General features: G+C 43.4%; 1 protein-coding gene and 1 pseudogene across 2 annotated transcripts in view; one reads left to right on the plus strand and one right to left on the minus strand.

Moving 5' to 3' along the window:
* SLC38A1 (solute carrier family 38 member 1) overlaps positions 1-7,427 on the minus strand; it is an 82,784-nt gene extending 75,357 nt beyond the window's left edge. Inside the window, exons 1-2 of one of the 2 annotated variants that reach the window (XM_066369026.1) lie at positions 6,986-7,427; positions 6,530-6,792 (exon numbers count right to left, since the gene is read on the minus strand). The gene's annotated coding sequence lies outside the window, so the exon portion shown is untranslated. Of the gene's footprint in view, positions 1-3,095; positions 3,158-6,529; positions 6,793-6,985 lie in introns of those variants that run through there. The other variant, XM_066369027.1, reaches the window with a different exon arrangement.
* A 16,720-nt stretch (positions 7,428-24,147) lies between these two features.
* On the plus strand, positions 24,148-25,109 carry LOC136393164 (G patch domain-containing protein 11-like; annotated as a pseudogene).
* The last annotated feature ends 1,758 nt before the right edge of the window (positions 25,110-26,867 follow it).

Genomic DNA, 26,867 nt, shown 5'->3' on the forward strand with positions numbered 1-26,867 from the left:
AGCCATCCCCAGCGCCCGGGCCATCCCTGCTCCAATGGAGCCTTGGCTGCGGGAGGGGAAGAGAGAGACAGAGAGGAAAGAGGGGGAGGGGGTGGAGAAGCAAATGGGCGCCTCCCCTATGTGCCCTGGCCGGGAATCAAACCCAGGTCCTCCGCACGCCAGGCCAACGCTCTACCACTGAGCCAGCCGGCCAGGGCCTTCTTTGGGTTCTATAGCCACTAGTTTGCCACCTAAACAAAACCAGCTTAAAAAAGAAAACACAACTTTCCCCCTGTTCTCTGTTTCTCTCCCACTCAGAGCCTCTTCCCCCCTATACCTTGGGCCGTAGCCTATCCCTTTCTTTTTGCTTTCCATTGTCTCCTTCTTTTCCAATCTTCTTTGTCACTCCTGGGAGATGGAAACCGAGATCCACACATTAAATCTTTATGTGGCCCAGGCTGTATCACTGGACAGGCTTCTATGCCTGGGGAAATTCAGTTTATAAATTGTAACCTGAGGCTATGGCTCCATGATGTCAACAACTGGTTGGTTTAGTTGAGTCAAGGGAAAAGTCACCATGATTTCACATTATTAAGACTTTATCAAATAACATATGGAGGTTTTCATTTAATTTCTGACTTTGTTTTGTCTGCTTTTAGTTCTAAACTACTGCATATCAGAATTATCTCTGGTGTTGTGTTTGCTTTTCTTTCTCTCTCTCTCTCTCTCTCTCTCTCTCTCTCTTTCTCTCTTTCTTTCTTTCATTTCCAGGCTCTAACCCAGGCCAACTAAATCTGAATCTCTGGAAATGGAGTCCAGGCTTTCGTAGTTTTTAAAAGATCCCAGGTAAGACCAGAGTCGAGAATCACTGAACTAAACCCATCTTCTAAACATTAGCAGCGTGTTTAACCTCAGATGATTATCATCATGAATAGTTCCTTTAAGTGTTTAAAGATTTTCTACGTTCTGTTCTTATTGTATCTTCACAACTCTGAGTTAGGCAGCTCAGACACTATATTATTAACACTTGACAGATGAGAAAATGAGGCATACAAATGTTAAATGAGTTGCCCAAGTGTACCCAGCTAGTTACTGGCAAAGACACACATTGTCACTTCACTTAAGGCGGAGTTCCTTGATTGCAACCCCAGTGCCTGCAAAGTTTCCCCAAACCATGGGGCATTTCTAATCACTAAATCCTTTACTGTTACTCACTGACAGAACCAATTAATATAAGGTGATCAAATTTCAGAAATAAGTATAACATGACTCAGGTTAGGCTCAGTGTTCTAAGGTGTGTTTTTCTGAAGTCTATGATGTGATCTTGAATATGCTTATGTTTCCCACCCCACACTACTTTTCCCAGAGACTGAAAAGATTCAGGTAGCTTCCATCACGATATTATTTTCAGAAAAGTATTTTTAAATGGTTAAATAGTCACAGAATATCAGAGGTAAGGGAAACTATACTGATCAACTTTCCCCACTCCCTGTGATAGATGAGAAACCTGAAGTTCTTTTTATTTTTTTTGTATTTTTTCTGAAGCTAGAAACCGGAGAGACAGTCAGACAGACTCCCGCATGCGCCCGACCAGGATCCACCCCGCACGCCCACCAGGGGGCGACGCTCTGCCCCTCCGGGGCGTCGCTCTGCCGCGACCAGAGCCACTCTAGTGCCTGGGGCAGAGGCCAAGGAGCCATCCCCAGCGCCCGGGCCATCTTTGCTCCAATGGAGCCTCCGCTGCGGGAGGGGCAGAGAGAGACAGAGAGGAAGGAGAGGGGGAGGGGTGGAGAAGCAAATGGGCGCTTCTCCTGTGTGCCCTGCCGGAATCGAACCCGGGACTTCTACACGCCAGGCTGACGCTCTACCACTGAGCCAACCGGCCAGGGCCTTGAAGTTCTTTTGAATTCAATATATATGGAGTGCTACCACCATATGGTGCACTTCAGATCCGTTATCTTAATTAAATCTTTGGGATAACTCAGTAAGACCGGTATTGGTCCTGGCCGGGTGACTCAGGGATAGAGCGTCATCCTGGCCTGCCAATGTCATGGGTTCTATCCCCAGTCAGGGCACATACAAGAAGCAACCAATGGGCCCTGGCCGGTTGGCTCAGCGGTAGAGCGTCGGCCTGGCGTGCGGAGGACCTGGGTTCGATTCCCAGCCAGGGCACATAGGAGAAGTGCCCATTTGCTTCTCCACCCCCCCCTCCTTCCTCTCCGTCTCTCTCTTCCCCTCCCGCAGCCAAGGCTCCATTGGAGCAAAGATGGCCCGGGCGCTGGGGATGACTCCTTGGCCTCTGCCCCAGGCACTAGAGTGGTTCTGGTCGCGGCAGAGCGACGCCCCAGAGGGGCAGAGCATCGCCCCCTGGTGGGCAGAGCGTTGCCCCTGGTGGGCATGCCGGGTGGATCCCGGTCGGGCGCATGCGGGAGTCTGTCTGACTGTCTCTCCCCATTTCCAGCTTCAGAAAAATACCAAAAAAAAAAAAAAAAAAAAAAAAAAAAAAAAAAAAAAAAGAAGCAATCAATGAATGCACGACTAAATTGAACAACTTAGTGGAACAATGAGCTGATGCCTCTCTCTCTCTCCCCTGCATTCCTTCATCCTCCCCTCTTTCTCTTTCTCAAATCAATGGAAAAATTAAAAAAAAAATAAAAAGATGAGCACCACGACTGCCACCATCATTATCATTATCACCATTAAACAAGTGGAGAAACAAAACAAACCCTGAGGTTTAGAGATGCTAAACAACTTGCCCAAAGTTCCTAAACTGATAAATTAAGACCTGATACAATCACCTCTTGGTATTCTACAAGGATGGTTCCAGGACCCTTGTGGGTACTAAAATTCATGGGAGCTCAAGTCCCTTATATAAAATGGCATAGTATTTGTATATAACCAAAGCACATCTTCCCATATATTTTGAATCATCTTTAGATTACTTATAATACCTAAAACAATGTAACTGTTATGTAAATAGTTGTTGTATTGTATTATTTAGGGAACAATGACAAGAAAAAATGTCTGTATATGTTCAATACAGACATAACCATGGTAGGCCTAAATACATAGTACATGTTTTTTAATTATTATTAAAAAAAATAATTTTGATTCACGGTTGGTTAAATTCAGGAATGTAGAACCCCCAGGTAACTGAGGCCAGCTGTATTCACATTTGACTCAAAGCCAGGACCTTATCCCCCACCTTCCATCACCTGGTCTGACAATAGTGCAAACAGTAAAAGGTAAACAAAATCCTTATAGAAATGCTAAGAGGTGATCATGGACACTTATGCAAAGAGTTATAAAATTGGCATTTGGGCTAGGTCTTCATAAATATATAGAATTTCAGTAGGCATTCCAGTCTGCAATGAACACTGATATTGAGGCAGAAAAGTGAGAGGGAGGGCATAGGGTCAGCTGGGACAAATAGATGGAGAGAGGTGAGGAGTCAGATTGTGGAGGGTCCTGAGTGCCTGGTTATGGAATTATAATTTAAGTGTAGGCAATGGGAACCCACTGAAAGTTTTTAGAAGCAAGGTCTTTAAAAAATGCAAACTGAGTTTTAGAAATATAGAACTCATGGAAGTGTGAAGATTGAATTAGGGGAGCTTCGTATGGGGGAGACCCACTAGAAAGCTATTACACCTCATCAGTTAGCTACTTCACTCTTAACCACATGTTGTGCTTCCTTCTTCCTCCTCTGGGTGCTAGTTCCTTCAGGGCACCTCCGTGCCTGTCTCATGATTCTTGTATCCCAACACTCTACTTGACTTGCCATCTCTAGGTCAGGTGACAGGGACTTGAACTTGGACAGTGGGACTGAGGTGAGAAGGCAGGTTTGAGGGTAATTTCAAGGGCCTGGTAAGTACTCAGCAGTCAGAAGAGAGTAAAGAGAGAAAGAAAAGCAGCGTAGAAAAAAGACTAATGTTTCAATTTAGGAGAAGGGGAACAAGTAATCCGTTATAGAAAGGGATGATCAACAATAGCATCAAGAGGTGAATGAGATGGAACCTGGCCTAGATTTCAACTCAAAGGGCACACTATTAAAGCAGCAAGCTACCCTGCTGGACATTAAGGGGAACAATGATGAATAAGATTGGTTTTGTCTTGAAGTAGCATCCAGAGTAAGGAAAAGACAACAAGGCTAGCAATAGCCCGATGCCTGGCCTCCTAGTCTCAGGACAATGTCACCCTTTCACGCAAGCATTCCTAGAGGGTCATCTACCTCAAGCACCCTCCTCCAGCACATGACTGTTTTATTTCTTCATTGCACTAACAAATAACTGAAAGTCATTTATACATGCATTTATTGCCTGTTTCTCCATGAAAATAGCAGCCTCACAGAAGCAGGCACTGTATCTTGTTTGTTGCTGCCTGCCAGAAAGTAAGCCTCCAGTAGGAAATATTTATTATGTGGTTTTTTGGGGGTTTTTTTGTTTGTTTGTTTTTTATTTTTTATTTTTCTGAAGTTGGAAGCGGGGAGGCAGTCAGACAGAATCCCACATGCGCCCGACCAGGATCCACCCGGCATGCCCACTAGAGGGCGATGCTCTGCCCCTCTGGGCTGTTGCTCTGTTGCAACCAGAGCCATTCTAGCGCCTGAGGCAGAGGCCAGAGAGCCATCCTCAGAGCCTGGGGTCAACTTTGCTCCAAGGAGCCTTGGCTGCGGGAGGGGAAGAGAGAGACAGAGAGGAAGGAGAGAGGGAGGGGTGGAAAAGCAGATGGGCGCTTCTCCTGTGTGCCCTGGCCGGGAATCGAACCCGGGACTCGTGCACGCCAGGCCGACGCTCTACCACTGAGCAACCAGCCAGGGCCAAGTATGTGTTTTTTTAAAGTGAATAAACCTCATCAAGGTTAAGACCTCAAACCAAACGAGGTAGACTTCCAGATGCTGCAAGTGGCATATTGAGAACTTAAGTGACTGAAGAGTAATGCCATTTGAGATTGGGGCTGAACCAAAATCCAGGGGGCCCACAGGGGATCAGTGCCCCAACTTGACTGTTTTACAAAGATTTCAAGGATCCCAACCCTGAGTGAGATGTTTAACAGCTAAGGCAGCCAGCCACATAGCTCAGGTTCTCTTTCCGTTGCCTTTCTGACGTCAGAAAAAGCACGAGTTGCTGCACAGTTTCTTCCATCAAGGTGACAAATTACAGTCTTGCTGGGCCCTGCAGTCTGCAAACCCTAGATTTAGTCTCTCCTCCCCCTTACATTAAAAAAATAAATAAATAAAGCATTTTAAACCCGCCGCAGAGATCTCAAATCCATAAATACCGTTTCCTAGCTCTGGGGTTTTTACTCTTACAACATACATCACAATGGATTCGTTTGAGAAAAGTACCATAAAAACTGGGTCCGCGCCGCAGAGCGAGACACAAAGGACTCTCAAATGTAGCACCACCTCCCTAGCCTCAGACAGCCTGTGAAAGGCACCCGAAACGCCGTGACGCTGTTACCGCGAAATTCCTTTTGCCGCCATATACACTTCTACCTTTTCTAACTACAGTTCCGCCCAAATCCAGCGGCGGGAGATTCCGCAGGGAAGCAGCGCCCGGGCAGCCCGGGGCCGTGTGGGGTCCCGGTGGGCGCTTACGAGCCCCACGCTCCTGCGGTGGCGGGGGAGCGCCCGGGGCCCACACGGGGGCGGTGCAGCGCTTTCTCCCGTCCCGGCTCAGGCGCGGTGAGTTTAAAGGCCTTTTGTGGCAACACTTTTAGGGAGGCAGCGAGGTGCTGGGATGGAGGGAGGAGGTGGAGTGCAGGAGAAGTCAGTTCGAGCCCGGGCCCCGCGCAAGCGGTGGCCTTTTGTTTGTCAGCTCCAGCGATCCCAGTTCCCAGAACAGCACTTTCTTTCTCCCCTTCTTGATTTTGAAAATAACCTCTTTAGGGCGGGAAAGGACAGCGAGCTACAGCCAGCATCCTTTCGTAACCCCCCAGACTCTCCGCCGCCACCACCTTCGCATCCTCCTGCTCCTCTCCGTTACTCAGACAGGGTCAGAGCTCCAAGAAGGGGTGGCAAACGTGTTCGGGGTTTACTCGCGCTCCGCCGCCAGTCCCGGAGACCCAACCCGCTACACGCACACCTTCGTGGGCATCACACGCTCTCCTCTGGGCCCAACAGATACAGGAAATTACCCCAAATGCCCAGGATGCAAACACTCCTCGTGGCTGCAGCCGCGCTCTCATATCGGCTGCGCTTTCCCTGCAGAACCGCGTGGTCCCTGACCCTCCTATAATGTGACTAGATCCGGTGCCATACGCTGCCACTATGAAAACACAACCAAAAAGTAAGCCACAGCTCACGCAAAGGTGAAGCCAGGGACCTCTGCGACTCCTTACGCTGCCGCGTGCTTTCGGAGCCACTGGGACCTGGACTTTTCCTTCTTCCCCTCCCAAAAAAATCTGAAAGCGTTCGGGAGAGCCGCGCACCCCTTCCTTTCAGGCCCGTACCGATGACTTCCACGTTACTGCCTCCTCCTCACACATTCCCAACAGCCTATCCCTCCCGCCGCGCTCCCCCAGCTCTACCGACTCGGGAAAATCTCTGTACCTCGGGCAGTAAAGAGAAAAGTGTCAAAAGGAGAGACGTCAAGGTGTTCTCGCTTCCGGATTCCCACCCCCAGTCGGGTGATGTCCTTTGTGCCAAGGTCTGGCTGCCTCAGTCGGGACAAGGTGGCCTCCGTCTGCGAGGGATGGGCAGGGAAGCCTGGCGCGGCGGCGGATCTCCGGGGAAGGTGAAGGGCGGAGGTTCCTGGCGACCTTCAGGCTGCGCAGCGTGGCTGCCCAGCCGGCGCTCCTCTGGCTCTGCTCCTCCTTTCGGGGCGGATTGCATCAGTCCCCCCCCCCCCTCCCCTCCCCTCCCCTCCCCTGCCCTCCCCTCGCCGCTCCCCCCCTCCCCTCCCCTCCCCTCCCCCCTCCCCACCCCTCGCCGCTCCCCCCCCTCCCCTCCCCTCCCCTCCCCTCCCCTCCCCTCGCCGCTCCCCCTTCCCGCCAGCCGCGCACTTACTGCGACATGCTCGGGCGCTGAGGGTCTTGAATCGTAGTCATTCTCCTACTGGGGGCGCAGGTCGCGGTGTGTCTCCATAGCTCCCGATGTTTTAACAGGGAAAGTCAAGCCATTCCTCCGCGTCCCGCGCCTTCACCTCCCTTACAGCGCGCGGCTCGTTAACCTAAGCTGCGTGTCACGGAGCAGGGTCCGTCACATGGTGTCTGCGCTGGCGGCCGCGCCCGCTGTCTCCCTCTGGCCGCTCGCTGAACGCCCGCGGCTGGCAGAGATCGAGCCTGGGGAAGGGGTAAAGAAGGGGCTGCAGGGTACGCGGATGCCGGGCGCTCTGAGGATGGCACCGGGAGAGGAGGCTGCGCGCAGCCTGGACACCTGCCCCACGCCCTCCTGGGGCCGGGCAGCCAGTCCAGAGCCGGCTGCGACGGCGGCTGGAGACGGGGAACCCTTGGGGATGAATGGGGGACGCGCAGGAGGGCGCGGGTGCAGAAGAGGAGGGCTGTTCCCTAGGTGAGGGGCTCATTTTGAAGTACACCGGAGTCCAGCCAGGCCACGGGGGAGGGGAGTTGCATTGTGGGAAGGGCCCAGAGTGAGGATGGCCGGGAGAGTGGCTGGTTCCTGCGCAGCCCTTCCAGCCGCTGTCAGCGCGTGGAGCTGCGGACAGCCATGAAGCCGCGTGTTAGATTCGGGGACAGCACCCAGACCGCCTAGGTTGGCGGGAAGGGGACCCAGGGGGCCGGGGCAGCGGGCACGCAGACACCTTTGGAGAGCCTTTGTCTCCAACCGCAGTGGGAGGGGCCTCCCTCTTCCGGAACCTGCAGCCGCAGACGCGCCAGCCCCCAGGAGATCTGCGCTGTGGGGCTTTGTACTGGGGACTCGGTGTGACACAACCCGGAGGACTTCCTGAACTTGGGGCGCGCACCTGCCTAGGCGCGAAGAGGCCCGCTAGTCCCCGCCTGGATTACCCCACGTGATCCCGCCTGGCGGGCCGGGCGCGCTGGGGTTAACGGAGCAGGGGCGCTCCAGACCCGGGGAGCAGTGCGAGCGAGGGGGCAGGATGGAGAGGACTGGACCACCGGGGCCCGTTTCCCTTTCTTTTGCTTACTCTTTGTTTCAGCCCCTTTAAATTGGGTACTTCTTTGCAGGGGAGTAGTGTTTCCTTTAAAATGGCGACAGAAAATCCCACCTGCGCGTCAGCCAATTAGACTGTCATAGTAGCACGAATTTGCAGGGTGGAAACTCGAGCTTTTTATTGACAGGAATGGTTCAGTCTCTGTGTTCTATGAAAACAGGAAAGGGAAGGTGAATCATAATTCAAAAACTAATCTACCTGGAACGTTTCAAGTGAGCAAACTGAGAACGGTAGTCACTCTAATGAAGTGGCTATTGATTATTATTATTATTATTACTTTAAAATCACTGCTGGAAAAGCGAGAGGACAACCAAATTTCACAACTCTCATAAATTACTAAAGTCCTTTTTTCCCGACGAATGGCAGTAAATGCTCCTCTTTAGTTCAACAGTGGCTTCCTGAGAACCCTTTTTGAAGAAATGCTCTTGAATAAACCTGAGAAGCTGAACAGTTAGTGCCAACAGAAGTGAATAAAATGATGGGAAGCCGAGTGCAGACAGACCTGCGATCAAATTCTGACAGTTGTTGCTTCCCTCACTCACTTTTGTCTAGTCTTGTTTCCTCACTTTGTTAAAGGGTTAATCGTACCCGCATCACAGTAATATTCTACAGGTCATCAAAAAGTTGGTTTGACAGACTGACAGCTGTCAGAGGGAAAGGGGGTTGAAGGCTGGGTAAAAAAGGTGAAAGGATTAAGCAAAGAAAAAAAAACCTCATAGAAACAAACAATAGTGTGGTGATTACAAGAGGGAAGGTAGGGGAGGGAGAAGAGGGTGAAGAGGGGGATAAATGAGGGTGGAAGGAGGATGCACAGGCGATGAACACAGTGCAATGTGCAGATGATGTATTATAGGATTGTAGGCCTGAAGCCTATATAATTTTGTTAACCAATGTCACCCCAATAAATTCAATTTAACAAGTTGGATCTTTCTCCTGTTTCCTTTCTAGAGGTACCTCATTTAGTACAAAATTACTAAATTAAGTAGTGTGCATCTTGCCTGGTTAGCACCATGAGTCTTATGAAAAAATGTAAAGAAGCCCGAGTAGGCAAAGTAGGTCAACAGCTCCATAAGCCTGTTGAAATGTTTACCTTATTAAGCAGAATGTATATTCACCAATGTTTGTTTGAAGAGCTTATCTTTCTATTGCAGTTTTAAGTTACTGTCCAGTTTCACTGCACCTAAAAAGACTGCAGTTTTGTGAACTGGATTCAGTAACGATGAATTAAGCTACCCTTTGCCAGCTATTGTGCTAAGCACTTGTATAAACATCTCATTTAATCTTTTCAACCACTGTTAGATATTATCCTCTTTGTATAAACAAGAAAGCAGATAAGACTTAATAGTCGTGAAAAGGGAAGCGAGGGAAGTGATTCCTTTTCAAGTCCCAGTTCAAAAAGTTCATGCTGCCCTGGCTGGTTGGCTCAGTGGTAGAGCGTCAGCCTGGTGTGCAGGAGTCCCAGGTTTGATTCCCGGTCAGGGCACACAGGAGAAGTGCTCATCTGCTTCTCCACTCCTCTCCCTCTCCTTCCTCTCTGTCTCTCTCTTCCCCTCCCGCAACCAAAGCTCCATTGGAGCAAAGTTGGCCCGGGCGCTGAGGATGGCTCTGTGGCCTCTGCCTCGGGTGCTAGAATGGCTCTGGTTGCAACAGAGCAACGCCCCAGATGGGCAGAGCATCGCCCCCTGGTGGGCATGCCGGGTGGATCCCGGTCTGGTGCATGTAGGAGTCTGTCTGACTGCCTCCTGGTTTCCAACTTCAGAAAAATACAAAAAAAAAAAAAAAAAAAAAAAAAAAAGTTCATGTGCCTGACCTGTGGTGGCGCAGTGGATAAAGCATCGACCGGAAATGCTGAGGTCGCCGGTTCGAAACCCTGGGCTTGCCTGGTCAAGGCACATATAGGAGTTGATGCTTCCAGCTCCTCCCCCTTTCTCTCTCTGTGTCTCTCCTCTCTCTCTCTCTCTCTCTATCTCTCTCTCTGTCTTTCCCTCTCCTCTCTAAAATGAATAAATAAAAAATTAAAAAAAAAAAAAAAGTTCATGCTTAGTCTTAAACATGATGCTATAATCATTTGCAACTAGACACTCTTGGGCCTAGAATTTACAAGGATCTTCACCCCTGTGTGGATATTTAGTTGGCAACCTGTAATAAGTGCAAAGATCAATATGGAGGCTGAAAAGAAGGATTATTGCTGTGTGGAGAACGGGGGGGGGGGTAGATAACTTCAAGGTGACTTTTACTTCAGGGCTGTTTGTAGACGAAATGTCTTAGAATAAATAGCTCAGCACTTAAATCCAGTCGCTGTGGTCTCGAATGGGTGCAAAGGGTGTCATCATGACAACTGTTCACTGTAGTTACTGAGAGATGGTAACAGAATAAGCACTTTATAGATGGTCTCTCTAATCCTTGCAACATTCCTACCAGGTGCAGACCATCCTAATCCCTGATTCAGAGGTTAAGGAATTTATCCCAAGTTCACACAGCTTTAATTGTCGAGATCCTGAATCCAGATCCGACTTCAAAGCTGATTCTCTATGACTGGCTCTAAAATGTTCCACGATGCTGGGTGAAAAAGGTAAAGGAATTAAGAAGTACAAATTGGTAATTACAAAATAGTCATGAGAACGTAAAGTACAGCATAGGGAATGTAGTCAATACATTGTAATAACTAGGTATGGTGACAGGTGGGTACTTGACAATTCAGGGGATCACTTTGTAAAGTATATGCTTGGCCAAACACTTTGCTGTGCATCTGAAATGAAAACACAGTAGTGTTGAATGTAAACTGTAACTGAAAAATAAAATGTTCCCAGATGCTGGGACAACTCTTTTTGGAGCTAGGACAGTGATGGGCAATCTTTTGAGCTTGGTGTGTCAAAATTCGCCAAAACACCGAGCATAATTCGGATGGTGTGTCACTTAGAGAAAAAAACCCATAATTTCGCAATATTTATGGTTTAAATAACAAAAATGTGTAATTGTAATATATAACTGTATTTAATAAGCCAAAAACTAATTATTTAACTTACCTGCTTAGTGACTTCTTTGTTCATCTGTCAGTCCGTTTCTTTTGTTGGTCTTGATATTATTTAACTTGTGTGGGGTGCCGTGAACTAAGATACGTGAGGGGGAGAGGGAATTCTTTAACTAACCTGCCTATTAGTGACTTTTTTGTTGCTGAATTTCATTGGCTAAATCTTCAATTGAAGGTTGGTATTTGGTACACTTCAAGCCCAAGCAAGCGCTACTAACTTCATCTGTCAATCTGTTTCTTTTGTTAGTTTTGATATTATTTAACGCTGAGAATAAGGTCTCACTAAAGTACGTAGAGGGAAAAATTGTGAATAAAGCCATTGCTATATTTTTCAGGGTGCTAAGTGTCTGGTAATCGGTTCTAGGCATTCCAAATTTCTTGTTCGTAGTGACACTCCTCTTGATTCTCCAAGTGGCACCTTTCCAGATTCTCAAGCTTTGACCTCAAGTTGACAAATCCCTGAGCCCAGATGCTGTCTTGAAATTCTGCAAGTTGCATCTTATGTAAATTAAGATGGCTGCCGCTATTTCTAATGGCGGGAAACGGCACGCATAGCACAGGCCCTCACCTCTCCCAGCCTCCCCCTCACTTATCTCAGTAATGATGGTCAATTAGAAATCCACGAAAACCCCAGAACAGTAGATTGGATGATGGTTGCTGTGGTTATGTGGTTGCTGGTAATGGTGATCACAGGGCCCCCAGAGATGCATCTGCAGCATTCCGCTGCTCCCTGCTCCTCCGGCCAGAAGTGAGTTCAATGATCCCCTAACAGCCTAACCGGAAGTCCCAGAACTAGGCGCTCCATGCTGGAGTTCTGTTGTTTTGGCCTACAGACCTCTGGCACAGCGTGTCCACACTACAGCAAATGTTTTATCCTCCGCTACTGCACCTGGCTGTGCAGGAGCCGAGGATGAAACATCCTTCTCGGCATGCAGCCCCATACTTCTCTGGTATGCAGCCGCATACGGCCGTGTGTCATCAAAAATGGCTACGTAGGCCCTGACCGGTTGGCTCAGTGGTAGAGCGTTGGCCTGGCATGCAGGAGTCCCGGGTTCGATTCCCGGCCAGGGCACACAGGAGAAGTGCCCATCTACTTCTCCACCCCTCCCCCTCTCCTTCCTCTCCGTCTCTCTCTTCCCCTCCCGCAGCCGAGGCTCCACTGAAGCAAAGTTTGCCGGGGTGCTGAGGATGGCTCTGTGGCCTCTGCCTCAGGCGCTAGAATGGCTCTGATTGCGGCAGAGCAACGCCCCCTGGTGGGCAAGCCAGGTGGATCCCAGTGGGGCACATGTGGGTGTCTGTCTGATTGCCTCCCCGCTTCCAACTTCAGAAAAAATACCAAAAAAAAAAAAAAAAAAAGGCTACGTGTTGTCAGTGCTGACACGTGTGTCATAGGTTCACCATCACAGAGCTAGAAGGTGGGACAGGTCCCAGACTACTTTGCCTTCAGATGAAACCACTGCCCTGTTTTTAGAGAGTCCAGGGAGTCAGTTTACTCTGTAGTAGGTTTGTGAGCTCTGAGGGCACTGTTGATAGTATCTAATGTTCCCAAAATGATACTGAGGTAGACAGGACACACTAAGAGGTTGTATTGTGGGCTGCCCTGTGGAACTAAGATAATACAAATTCTGTATCTGCTCTGAAAAAAAGGCTGGAGAAGGAATTTATAGCATGAAAGGAGAATTGAATCAGCTCAGGTCACTGGGAGTTTCTAGTAGCCACGTAGGTTCTTTCTGGTTGGTTCCAGGAAGGAGGGAGAGCTTTGTGAAGAAAGACCAATCACACCCCAAAGAGGATCCAGCCCGAACTTAAGCCATATCTGCTTCACCCTGTACTCACCTGGGTTGTGCTGGCTCCCTGTCTGAATTGCCCAGTAGGGCAGCTAGAAGCATTACCACCAGCTGTGTGCTTACAAAAAAAAAAAAAAAAAGAGCTTTCCTCTGTGGGTTTTCAAAGCTTTCCAAAGAATCTGGTCCGATGCTAGCAGACTTCTTGTGTATGAGTTTCAGTAATAAGATCAAAACTATCTTCTGAATAAGTAGAAAAAACTTCTAACAGGAGCAATAGAACTATCTATGAACAAATCCTACCTTGTTAGAAAATAAGGTATTTATTCTGAAATCAGCTTTCTATTCCTATTTATAGGGTCTAACAGATGGTCTTTAAAATTATTGGGTTCTCTTTTAGCTGATGTAACCACATTTCCTTGCCTGATTAAACTTTTTTATTTTTACCATCCTTAATGTTCCTTGGATCTCATCCATGGATGGCAATATTTTGACATTAGAAGTTAGTTAAGCGGCCACAGCAAAAAGTAATTTGGTCATCCTTCTGCAGATACATGGCACTGTGTGGCCTAACCCTGCTCAGTAGCACTGTGACAGGACCCACTCTCGCCTTTTCCAGAATCCTGATGAACATTCTACCTCACCAGATTTGTAATTGACTTTGGCAGGAGATCAGCAACCCCTACTGACTCTCAACTGAATTTAAATAAAAATCCCAGAGCGGACCTCTTTAAAAATGTCAGTTGTCTCTGATTTTGGCCTGGGTCAGCTCTGTAGGGTCACTTATATTTTACCTCTTGGGGGAGTAAGGAATAGCGTTCATTAGGTATTATAACTGGATGCAATATAGTCTTATTTATCCAAGCCAAATCAAGGAACCAGAGACAATGATTAGTCCTGTAAGTTTAATGTCTAATTTACCTGACATTCATGCATCGTTATGCAGTTCAACTGTGCGTGTATCTTCCTAGCTTGTTGCCAAATTGGGTAATGATACCCATCTGATGATCAAATAACTCAGTATGTACTGACTACTTAGCACATAATAGGTGTTCAATAAATGATATCTGTTAATATTTTTGTACACTTTGTAGAAATGAGCTCTGGGCAATGAGTTTTCAAAGCCTGAGTTGATAGGCACAAAGTATTTTATTACACTCACCCCATACTGAAGCAGCTATGAAGCCCTCACCTCTATTCCCATTCCTCTGACTGTGAGAATGAGGAGACAGATGGTATTTCAAAAGTTATAATTATAGCTAATTGAATTTTTTTTTATTTTTTGGTTTACCTTTTTTTTTATGTGCAGAAGTTTAAAATTCTTATGTTAATGAACCATTGAGATTTTTCTTCGACCTACAAATTAGTTTCTCATAGAGATAAAATATTCACCAGAATTTGGTCTTAGTTTCTATGGCTTAGGTTTCCCCCCCATTCTTTAAATCCATCTAGTGAGAGTTAAAAATTTGAATTGGTTTGTTTTAAACCAATAACCAGTTATCTCAGTGCTTGTTGTGAAAATGCTTCTTCTTTTTTTCTTAGTTGTGGTTCCTCCTTTATCAGATGTTATTACATTTAAATATATATAGTATTAAACTTACCAATAAAAAGACACAGAGTAGCAGAATGGATTAAAAAAGAAAATCCAACTATATGCTGCCTACAAGAAACACATCTAAGCAACAAGGATAAAAACAAATTCAAAGTGAAAGGCTGGAAAACAATACTCCAAGCAAACAACACCCAAAAAAAAGCAGGTGTAGCAATACTCATATCTGATAATGCTGACTACAAGACAGAAAAAGTACTCAAAGACAAAAATGGTCACTTCATAATGATTAAGGGGACACTGAATCAAGAAGACATAACAATCCTTAATATATATGCACCAAACCAAGGAGCACCAAAATATATAAGACAGCTACTTATTGACCTTAAAACAAAAACTAACAAAAATACAATCATACTTGGAGACCTCAATACTCCGTTGACGGCTCTAGATCGGTCATCCAAACAGAGAATCAATAAAGATATAGTGGCCTTGAACGAAATACTAGAACACCTGGATATGATAGACATCTACAGGACACTTCATCCCAAAGCGACAGAGTATACATTTTTCTCTAGTGTACATGGAACATTCTCAAGAATTGACCATATGTTGGGCCACAAAGACAATATCAGCAAATTTAGAAAAATTGAAATTGTACCAAGCATATTTTCTGATCATAAAGCCTTGAAACTAGAATTCAACTGCAAAAAAGAGGGGGAAAAACTCACAAAAATGTGGAAACTAAACAACATACTTCTAAAAAATGAATGGGTCAAAGAAGAAATAAGCGCAGAGATCAAAAGATACATACAGACAAATGAAAATGAAAATACGACATATCAGAATCTCTGGGATGCAGCAAAAGCAGTAATAAGAGGAAAGTTCATATCACTTCAGGCCTATATGAACAAACAAGAGAGAGCCGAAATAAACCACTTAACTTCACACCTTAAGGAACTAGAAAAAGAAGAACAAAGACAACCCAAAACCAGCCGAAGAAAGGAGATAATAAAAATCAGAGCAGAAATAAATGAAATAGAGAACAGAAAAACTATAGAAAAAATCAATAAAACAAGGAGCTGGTTCTTTGAAAAGATCAACAAAATTGACAAACCCTTAGCAAGACTCACCAAGGAAAAAAGGCACAGGACTCAAATAAATAAAATCCAAAATGAAAGAGGAGAGATCACCACAGACATCATAGATATACAAAGAATTATTGTAGAATACTATGAAAAATTATATGCCACCAAATACAACAATCTAGAAGAAATGGATAAATTCCTAGAACAATACAACCTTCCTAGACTGAGTCATGAAGAAGCAGAAAGCCTAAACAGACCAATCAGCAGGGAGGAAATAGAAAAAACTATTAAAAACCTCCCCAAAAATAAAAGTCCAGGCCCAGACGGTTATACTAGTGAATTCTATCAAACATTCAAAGAAGACTTGGTTCCTATTCTACTCAAAGTCTTCCAAAAAATTGAAGAAGAAGCAATACTTCCAAACACATTTTATGAGGCCAACATAACCCTCATACCAAAACCTGGCAAGGATGGCACAAAGAAAGAAAACTACAGACCAATATCTCTAATGAATACAGATGCTAAAATTCTAAACAAAATACTGGCAAACCGAATACAACAACATATTAAAAAAATAATACATCATGATCAAGTGGGATTCATCCCAGAATCTCAAGGATGGTTCAACATACGCAAAACGGTTAACGTAATACACCATATCAACAAAACAAAGAACAAAAACCACATGATCTTATCAATAGATGCAGAAAAGGCTTTTGATAAAATACAACACAATTTTATGTTTAAGACTCTCAACAAAATGGGTATAGAAGGAAAATATCTCAACATGATAAAGGCCATATATGATAAACCATCAGCCAACATCATTTTAAACGGCAAAAAACTGAGGACTTTCTACCTTAAATCAGGAACAAGACAGGGTTGTCCACTCTCTCCACTCTTATTTAACGTGGTGCTAGAAGTTCTGGCCAGAGCAATCAGACAAGACAAAGAAATAAAAGGCATCCATATTGGAAAAGAAGAAGTAAAGGTATCACTTTTTGCTGATGATATGATCCTATACATCGAAAACCCGAAGGACTCCACAAAAAGATTATTAGAAACAATAAACCAATACAGTAAGGTCACAGGATACAAAATTAACATACAGAAGTCCATAGCCTTTCTCTATGCCAACAATGAAATATTAGAAAACGAACTCAAAAAAATAATCCCCTTCACGATTGCAACAAAAAAAATAAAATACCTAGGAATAAACATAACAAAGAATGTAAAGGACCTATATAATGAAAATTACAAAGCATTGTTAAGGGAAATCGAAAAAGATACAATGAGATGGAAAAATATTCCTTGTTCTTGGATAGGAAGAATAAATATAATCAAAATGGCCATATTACCCAAAGCAATATACAAATTTAATGCAATTCCCATCAAAATCCCTATGAGATTTTTTAAAGAAATGGAACAAAAAATCATCAGATTTATATGGAACTATAAAAAACCCCGAATAGCCAAAACAATCCTAAGGAAAAAGAATGAAGCTGGGGGCATTACAATACCTGACTTTAAACTATATTATAGGGCCACAATAATCAAAACAGCATGGTATTGGCAGAAAAATAGACACTCAGACCAATGGAACAGAATAGAAAGCCCAGAAATAAAACCACATATATATGGTCAAATAATCTTTGATAAAGGGGCCAACAACACACAATGGAGAAAAGAAAGCCTCTTCAACAAATGGTGTTGGGAAAACTGGAAAGCCACATGCAAAAGAATGAAACTCGACTACAGCCTGTCCCCGTGTACTAAAATTAATTCAAAATGGATCAAAGACCTAAATATAAGACCTGAAACAATAAAGTACATAGAAGAAGACATAGGTACTAAACTCATGGACCTGGGTTTTAAAGAACATTTTATGAACTTGACTCCAATGGCAAGAGAAGTGAAGGCAAAGATAAATGAATGGGACTACATCAGAATAAAAAGTTTTTGCTCAGCAAGAGAAACTGATATAAAAATAAACAGACAGCCAACTAAATGGGAAATGATATTTTCAAACAACAGCTCAGATAAGGGCCTAATTTCCAAAATTTACAAAGAACTCATAAAACTCAACAACAAACAAACAAACAATCCAATAAAAAAATGGGAAGAAGACATGAATAGACACTTCTCCCAGGAAGAGATACAAATGGCCAACAGATATATGAAAAGATGCTCAGCTTCATTAGTTATTAGGGAAATGCAAATCAAAACTACAATGAGATACCACCTCACCCCTGTTAGATTAGCTATTATCAACAAGACGGGTAATAGCAAATGTTGGAGAGGCTGTGGAGAAAAAGGAACCCTCATTCACTGTTGGTGGGACTGTAAAGTAGTACAACCATTATGGAGGAAAGTATGGTGGTTCCTCAAAAAACTGCAAATAGAACTACCTTATGACCCAGCAATCCCTCTACTGGGTATATACCCCAAAACCTCAGAAACATTGATACGTGAAGACACATGTAGCCCCATGTTCATTGCAGCACTGTTCACAGTGGCCAAGACATGGAAACAACCAAAAAGCCCTTCAATAGAAGACTGGATAAAGAAGATGTGGCACATATACACTATGGAATACTACTCAGCCATAAGAAATGATGACATCAGATCATTTACAGCAAAATGGTGGGATCTTGATAACATTATAAGGAGTGAAATAAGTAAATCAGAAAAAAACAAGAACTACATGATTCCATACATTGGTGGAACATAAAAATGAGACTAAGAGACATGGACAAGAGTGTGGTGGTTACCAGGGGTGGGGGGAGGGAGGACAGGGGGAGAGTTAGGGGGAGGGGGAGGGGCACAGAGAACTAGATAGAGGGTGGCGAAGGACAATCTGACTTTGGGCAAGGGGTATGCAACATAATTTAATGACAAAATAACCTAGACATGTTTTCTTTGAATATATGTACCCTGATTTATTAATGTCATCCCATTACCATTAATAAAAATTTATTAAAAAAAAATAAAAAATAAAAAATAAATATATATAGTATATATATAATTATACATATATAAATATATACATATACATACATATACAGTGTGTGTGTATGTATATATATATGTGTGTATATGGTTCTACTCCTGATCTAATTATTCTGTCTGCTGATCTGTCCATTCTTCTTTTTTTTTTTTTTTTTTTTTACAGAGACAGAGAGAGGGACAGGGACAGACAGACAGGAAGGGAGAAAGATGAGAAGCATCAATTCCTTGTTGCGACACCTTAGTTGTTCATTGACTGCTTTCTCATATGTGCCTTGATAAGGGGGGAACTACAGCAGACCGAGTGACCCCTTGCTCAAGCCAGCGACCTTGGGCTCAAGCTGGTGAACCTTGCTGAAACCAGATGAGCCCATGCTCAAGCCAGCAACCTTGGGGTTTCGAACTTGGGTTCTCCGTGGCCCAGTCCGATGCTCTATCCACTGCGCCACTGCCTAGTCAGGCCTGTCCATTCTTTTATTACCTATTTATTAAACCCTTGTGCTTTATTCATTTATTTATTTTTTATTAATAGTATTTATTGGTTTAACATTGGTTCACAAAACCATACAGGCTTCAAGTGTACAACTCAATAAAACATCATCTGTATACCACATCATGTGCCCTCCGCCCAAGCAGTCTCTTTACATCCCCATTTTCACCCCTTTGCCTATCTCTGCCTAGCCCTACCCTACTTTCCCTCCAGCCATCACCACAACACTGTTGTCTGGGTCTATGTGTTATATATATATTTTGGAGAGGAGCTAATCCCTTTATCTTTTTTCATCCAGTTCCTTACCCCCTCCTCCCCTCTGACAGCTGTCCATCTCTTCCATGTGTCCAAGCCTCTGTTCTTATTTTGTTCATCATTTTATTTTGTTAATTAGATTTCACATATAAGTGAGATCATATGATATTTCTGTTTCTCTGACTGGTTTATTTCACTTAACATAATAATCTCCAGGTCCATACATGCTGCCACAAAAAACTAAGATTTCCTTCTTTTTTATGGTCATGTAGTATTATTCCATTGTGTAAATGTACCACAGTTTTTTTATCCACTCATCTACTGATGGACCCTTGAGCTGCTTGCAGATCTTGGCCATGGTAAATAACACTGCAGTGAACATAGAGATGCATGTATTCTTTTGAATCAGTGTTTTGGATTTCTTTGGTTCTATTTCCATAAGTGGGATCACTGGGTCATAAGGCAGTTCTATTTTTAATTTTTTGAGGAATCTCCATACTGTTTTCCACAGTGGCTGCACCAGTCTGCATTCCCACCAACAGTGCACTAGGCCGCCCTGGTGGGCAAACTGTGGCTCGCGAGCCACATGCGGCTCTTTGGCCCCTTGAGTGTGGCTCTTCCACAAAATACCACATGCAGGTGCTACCCCGATAAGAAATGTACCTACCTATATAGTTTAAGTTTAAAAAATTTGGCTTTCAAAAGAAATGTCAATCTTTGTACTGTTGATCTTTGGCTCTGCTGACCAATGAGTTTGCCGACCACTGCAGGGTTCCCTTGTCTCCACACTCTCGCCAACACTTGTTGTTTGTTGATTTACTGATCATAGCCATTCTGACAGCTGTGAGGTGATATCTCATCGTGGTTTTAATTTGCATCTTTCTGATGTTGAGCATTTAAAAAAATTTTATTCAGAAAATTAACTTTAATAGGGTGATATTGATCAATAAGAGCACGTAGATTTTGGGTGAACATTTCTATAGCATTTGAACTGTTGATTATGTTGTATACCCATCACTCAAAGTCAAATCATTTTCTGTCACCTTATATTTGTCCCTTTTTATACTCTTCCTCCTGCTCCCTCCCCCCTCCAAGCATCTTTTCATATATCTATTTGCCATCAATATGTCCTCTTTAGGTAAGTGTCTATTCAGGTCCTTTGCCCATTTTTAAATTGGATTGTTTGTCTTCCTGGTGTTGAGTTGTACACATTATTTATATATTTTGGAAATTAACTCCTTATCAGATGTATCATTGGCAAATATGTTCTCCCATTCAGTGGCTGTCTTTCCATTTTGTTGATGGTTCCTTTTACTGTTCAAACAACTTAAATGTAAGTCATGAAACCATAAAAATCCTCGAAGAAGAAAAAACAAAACAAAACAAAAAAAATCCTAGAAGAAAACATAGGCGATAAAATCTCTGACGTCTCTCATAGCAATATTTTTGCCATTATATTTTCTCAGGCTAAGGAAACAAAGGAAAAGAGTTTATTAGGACATGCTCTTGGGGTCCACACTTGAGGAAGAGGGGAAAGAATATCAGATTAGGGAAGAGATTAGTTTCAGAAGTTAAGGCTGTGACATAGCCTCAGTGAAGGCCTCTGCCCACCCCACAGGGAGCTCTGAGCCTGTGAGTTCTTTGTGAGCTGTCCTGAGTTAGGGTGAGGGACCATACATTTTACCCCCATATTGACCAGTCATTGGATGCTGGCTGCTGTGGGAAGAGAGTTTGACCTTGGGTGAGTCAGCTCTCTGTAGCTGAGATACTTCCGTAAGAGGGCAGATGAATGAAGGCTGCCAGCAGCAACTCTAGCAGCAGTCCTAAACGGAGGCATGGACAGTGTCCGCAGTGCATAGAAACTTCAAGTAGTCCTTACCATTTCCACATCACGTATCCATGTGTACTTAATATATGTACATATACAAGTAGAAAATTTGTGAGAGAATTCTTATTTAGTATACACAACCCAGTGTCCTTCATGTTGTATACAGATAAGAAATACAAAAGAAAGTATTCTAAGGTTCTCATTGTTCTGACTTCTCTGACTCTTGGACACAAAAAAACTAGGGTGAAAGAATTTGAACCTCATTTCCTTTGCTTTCCATTCTTTTCTTTAGTGAAGCGGTAAAATTAAAAGAAGCCAGGGGGAATAGCAAGGGACCAAACTACACTATACATTCTTGGACAGGGAATAGTTGTTTGTTAATAATAGAAACCTATCCATATAGAAAAAAGTAGCTATTTTTTTCTCACTTTATGAAGTGAGATTCTGGGATGCGGGAACAAAGCAGGCAGAGTTGGAAGGGGGTGGAGGGAGCATAGGGAGGTGTGACTGCTGAGAAAGACTGCAGGGGAGAGGGACAGAGGGAACATGACTGAACACCTACCTGTTTGTGCCTGTCTATGGGTCACATGTGTGCATGTTGCCTTGTTTTGCCTTCACAACAACCTTTGAAATAGATACTATTATCTTAAATTTTCAGAGAGAAGCTTTGATGGGCAGAAAGGAGATGTAATTTAGTAACAGCCCAGATTTCACAGGCAGTAACTAAGTTAGAATTTGAACTCCAATCTGTCTGCTCTCAATGACAGTGTTTCTATTACGTGTTGTACATATGCGGGATAGAATGGGATAATTATCCCTCCATTTTAGCATAACTCAGTTTTGTCATTCAGTGGTTTAATGAACATTTTGAGTGCTTACCAAGCACTTTACTATTTGTGGAGATTAAAAAGAGATGAATTTTAGTCATGAAGATCTACTTCCATTATTAGGGTGTTGGTTTTGTCATTTTGTTTCTATACAAGTGTCAAAGTAACTGAAATAGTTATCCAATTAATACCTTTGGTAGCTTGACCAAGTTATCTAAGTGCATGTTGAGCTGGCATTTGAAAGACATTAAAAACACAGGGAATTAAAAGCCCTGAAGTGGGCTCTTGGAACTGAAAAGAAGATAGGCTGGCAACGACTGGCCACCCATTTTTCTAATGAAGACAAATTAAAGAATGTAATGGAAGGGGAATAAAAATGTGAGGTAAGACAGGCATTCCCGAAGTGTTTGTTGACTTTAATGGAGAACCTAAAATGGTAAGTTAGATGCAATTTATTTTTTCTTTTGATGCAGGGTCCTGGTACAAAGAGCTTTGTTACTGAATATACCCAATTCTAGTTTTGTCCACATGCAGGATACGTTTGGGCAAGTGACGTAGCCTCTTTAATCTTGAGATCTTCAGTTGCAAAACAGGAATGATAGCAGCTATCTCATCGGATTGTTGTATGTGTGTACTGAATGCATACACACCCGCTAGAAACAGTCCAAGCTGATATATGCCCTTCTCTGGGGAGATAAGTGGTCTTGTAGCCTCTTGGGGGTATTTATTTTGCTTTCAGGTTATTCTGTTTATCCTTGCTCTGTCCTCCCCTACCCTTTCCCCTCCCATTCCCTCTGCCGCATGATGGACACTCGGGATATTTGGGAGAAACTTCTCATGTATTCTCTCTGTAGCTATACCATCTCCCCCACCCCCATCTGTCTTTCTCAGCACAAATATTTCTAGTCCCCTTGATCGTTCCCTATACGTGTATTTACAATATGTCCTGCACTTAGAAATTTCAAATGTGTGTAGAAATATGTTCACTTTGGTTATTCCATTGTCAGACCACACATCTCACATTTTGCTTAGAGAAAATGTGGCTCTGAACCACCAGGCTATTCCTTCAAATTCTCTAATTTTGATCACCGATATTGTTCTCTTCTCCCTTCAATCCATTATACCTTCCTAAATACTTTCTATAGGTATCCATAAAAGTTACTGATCTCTAAAGAAATCTAAATGTTATTCTGAGGTGTTGGAACATGGAATACAGGAGTGACCAGAATGTGTTTGGAGGGGGTACAAGTGACAAATCTTATGTGGTAAAGGGAGGTGCAGCGTTAGGATCTAAGGTTAATATAAAAGAGGAAAGATACACCCCAATGTATACCTGAAACCCCTTAAAACTTTGAGTCTTGTTGTTTCTTGATAAATATTTGTCTTCTATAGATCATTTTTATTTCTCTAGCTCTTTATTAATTAATATTTCAATGGTCCTCAATTAATTCTTCAATTTCTTCCTTGAGATATCTACCCAAACTTTGCTGCTCAAGGATCAGTAACATTGGCAACACATGGGAGCTTGTTAGAAATGCAGAATCTCAGGCCCTACCTCAGACTACAGAACCCGAATCTGCTTTTTAACCAAATGGGATCATTATGCACGCTGAAGTCTGAGGAGCACTGCACCACAATCTCACAGCCACCTGCAAACACACCGTGCTTATTTGTCAGTGGCTGGAAAAATCTTAAAAATAATGGTGCTTTGTTCCAAAATTCCATCAACCTGTATCAATCATTTCATTCTTGACTGAATGCACTGATTTTTTTTTAAGTGAGCATAGTTAAATTTAGGGATGTTCAAGATGTGGGTGATGTACTTCACTGAACTTCCAGGATAAGATAAAGAGTTAAATCTTTATCTTATGTTTAAAATGGTAAAGAAGAAAGGAAGGGGCATGAGCAGAATCAGAAGTAACCTCAGGATTTGAGCTGAAAAGACAGGATAGACCTGGAATGACCATATTGGTTTGCAGTAAGAATGAGTGGACAGGCACTAGCCCAATACCCATGATTGGAAAGCTGAAGGAATGTGGAGGCGGTTAACTGAGTATCTTGTGGACATCTGAGCTAAGAAATAATGTGACTAAAAAGAATGTGGCGAGATGTCCTACGCTGGTAGGGGAGCTTGTGCGCAGCTCGGCTGTCGTAAGCTGGCCCCAGGCAAGTAGAGCTGCCAGGTACTTTTGTCACGGGACGTTGAACATGGAAGAAGAGGAAGATTATATGTCTGATACCTTCATTAATGTCCAGGGAGATATCAGACCAGGATTGCCAATGCTGAGGCAAATCCGAGAAGCCCGTCGAAAAGAAGAAAAACAACAAGAAGCTAATTTGAAAAGCAGAAGAGTTTAAAAGAAGAACAAGAAAGACATGACATTGGGTTGAAGAATGCACTAGGCTGTGAAAACAAAGGGTTTGCTTTGCTCCAGAAGATGGGATATAAAAGTGGTCAGGCCCTTGGCAAGAGTGATGGTATTGTTGAACCAATTCCTCTCAATGTCAAAACAGGAAAAAGTGGCATTGGTTACGAGGCACTATTAACACGAAAAGCAGAGGAAAAATTAGAAAGCTACAGAAGAAAGATGAAAAATCAAGCTGAAGAAAAAGCTGCAGAACAGTTTCGAATGTGACTTAGGAATAAGCCAGACGAAATGAAGCTGGAAGGAGATCTCAGAAGAAGCCAGTGAGCCTGCCAGCAGTTGGATACACAGAAGAATATTCAAGTTCCCAGGGAGGCCTGGTACTGGCTGAGACTGAAGAAGAGGAAGAGGAAGAAAAAGAACAAGATAAAGACAAATATGAGAGTGAAGATTTAAGTGTAGTGGACAAATTACACATACTGACCAGTCATTTAAGAGAAGAACATCTGTATTGTATTTGGTGTGGAACCACCTATGAAGATAAAGAAGACCTGTCCTCAAATTGCCCAGGACCAACTGCTGCAGATCATGACTAAAATTATTCTCCATAAAGTAGGAACTTGGAAAAGGCTGTTGTTTTCTAGACAATTGAGCAGTTAGAATCCCCAAACTTTTTGATGCCAGTAAAGAAAGAGGGTTTTTAGTATGTTTTGCTCTTTTTGTACTTTAGAGTGTAATTGTTCACTGACTTCAATAAAATAATGGAATGCTATTTCAGAAAAATAAATAAATAAATAAATAAATAATGTGGCGAATTTTAAAGGAAGTTGTAATGGATAGACTGGAAGTTTCCCAAACCTCAGTTTTTCCATCTGTGAAATGGAGGGTAATTTCTATTGTGCAGATTGATGTAAGCAGTAAGAGTAAACCATGTAAAGAGTTTAGACCAGGTTTGACACATAGGGCGCATTCGGTTGGCACAAAGGTAGCTATAATTATTCTTGTGTGTGGGGGGGAGTGAGAGGTTGAGAGCAGAGAAAGAATCTAGGGAGCTCCTCAGTAGTGACAATAATAGAAACAGTGATCAGGTGCTTACTGTGTGCTGGGTGCTATTCTAAAAGCACCTTATAGAAAGTAACACAAGTACTCCTCCCAACAGCCTCATGAGGTCAATACTGTTATCCCTATTTGTCAGAAACTGAAGCACATGTATCAGTTACACCAGACAGGATTCAAATGCACGCATGACTTCACATCTGGCACTCTCCACCACCAGGCTATTCCACCACACGTGTCCCAGTGGAGACAGGAGGAGAGGTGTGATGGCAGAAATAGAAAATAAAAAGAAGAGCAAGAACTCATCCATGCAGTAGAGATGGCAGTGTGTGAGCAGGCAGCCCTGGATGAATATACAAAGACCAAAATGATTCAGAGCTGGGGAGCAGAGCCGGCGGAGGGCGGGTGGCACTGATGCTAGGACGGAGGCTTGTTTTGTTTTGGCTAGCACCATCCTTGAAATTTGTAAAGTTTGATCAAAATCACTTGGGTCATGTTGAGGCTATAAAAAATTATTTTTGAAAAATAGGCTTGCTTTTGCTTTTTAAACAAAGAACACTCAGAACTGGTCATTCACCTGAAGCCTGTGTGTTCAGTGATTAGTTCTGTACATAGGTGAGCATTTCACTCAAGTAGCACATATTTAAAGAGCATAAGTGGCTTTCTTTCACACCCCATTTAATTTACACTGGTTTTACCTCCCTGCACAGATGGCCTGCTTTTCCTCTTCCTGTGCTTAATTCTCACTGAAGCCAGAGACTGTTAGATGCCCTTGAGGATTCAGCAGAGTCAGGAATACAGGAAGAGGAGTCAGATGGTGCTAATACTTCAACAAACCTGCGGAGAATAGTTCCTAAAGCTATGACATTATGCATACAGCATTAAAAACATATTTTTGTAGCACATTTAATAAAATGGCAAGATGCAAGTAATGTTAACTGGGGGGAAAAAAGGAAACTAAATAATACATGCAGTGTAATTCTCAAATGGTGATATTTAAAAAGTGTATATTAATGTATATTTTATGTGTGTATATCACATATTTTTTAAAACTATGAATTTATTTAAAAATATTATTAGTGGTTATTCTGGGTGAAGGGTCTTCTTGGGTGATTTTATTTTCTGCTTTAAATTTATTTTTGTTTTTCTACACTGAGTACATAATAATTTTATAATCAGAAAAATACCATACTGTTTATTTTCTTGTTTTTTTCTTCAGAGGAGAAGGAATGTAGCATGTGGTTGAGCAATGGGTTTTTAGATCAGGCAGAGCTGGTGCCAGCTGGGCCCAGGTGCTCACAGCTGCATGACTTTGGGCGAAGGGCTTCCATCTTCTGAGCCTCAGTTTCCTCCTGTCAATTGACGGTAGTGAGCTCCATGTCAGGAAGGGAGGTTGTCAGAGCTCTTCAGGGTCACTCAGGAGGTGTTCAACACAGTAAGACTGGGCCCAGGTAGGGTACCGGGGAACAGAGCCTC

Source organism: Saccopteryx leptura, chromosome 2 (genome assembly GCF_036850995.1).
Source record: "Saccopteryx leptura isolate mSacLep1 chromosome 2, mSacLep1_pri_phased_curated, whole genome shotgun sequence".
NCBI classification, from domain to species: domain Eukaryota; kingdom Metazoa; phylum Chordata; class Mammalia; order Chiroptera; family Emballonuridae; genus Saccopteryx; species Saccopteryx leptura.